The following is a 592-nucleotide window of genomic DNA, read 5'->3' as shown; positions in this document are numbered from 1 at the left end:
CCTAAATGCTGAACATCTGTTGATATAAATAACTGTTTCTAGTGAAATGTGTTTGATGTTTCCTTGTCAGAGAAATCACTTGCGAAATTGCATACTGTGAACTAGTAATACGTTTAATCTAAGAAAGTCTTTTCAGGAAAAGGAAAAAAAAATCAGAACCAGTTAAAATAATTTGGCCCCTTCTCAATTAATTAACAGATCCAGTGACTTTGTTTACATAGCGTATTTTCAAGTTAGAATTCTTGAAATTTTACAGATTAAAAGTCCCAAAGGCTTTTGACATTATCCTTAATGAATATTCTGCATATAAATGTTTTCTATTATTTATAGGGAAATGGAAAAAATGTTTTCAGATGTAAACATCTGATTATTTAAGACATTGAACTATACAATTTTTTTAAAACTTAAATTTTATAATATATTATGTTTAGTTCACAGTAAAATTAAAAATATATTATTTCTGCATTTTTCCCCAGAATTTACATATAACCCCCACTCATGTTAAAGCAAGTTGTCCATAAAAGATGCAGTCCATTGATAAGAAGTCAGGCTTTGGTGGTGTTTATAAATTAACATCGAAAATAAATTATTT

At 27.5% G+C, this 592-nt stretch overlaps 1 protein-coding gene across 1 annotated transcript in view; it reads left to right on the top strand.

The window, feature by feature from the left end:
• PTPRZ1 (protein tyrosine phosphatase, receptor-type, Z polypeptide 1) overlaps nucleotides 1–592 on the top strand; it is a 242,740-nt gene that overhangs the window by 171,215 nt on the left and 70,933 nt on the right. The window lies entirely within an intron of this gene.

The sequence above is a fragment of the Propithecus coquereli genome, unplaced genomic scaffold, assembly GCF_000956105.1.
Source record: "Propithecus coquereli isolate 6110/MARCELLA unplaced genomic scaffold, Pcoq_1.0 Scaffold4, whole genome shotgun sequence".
In the NCBI taxonomy this organism is placed as follows: Eukaryota; Metazoa; Chordata; class Mammalia; order Primates; family Indriidae; genus Propithecus; species Propithecus coquereli.
Note: the sequence above shows the minus strand (reverse complement) of the source record. Positions and strands in the feature narration are given on the sequence as shown.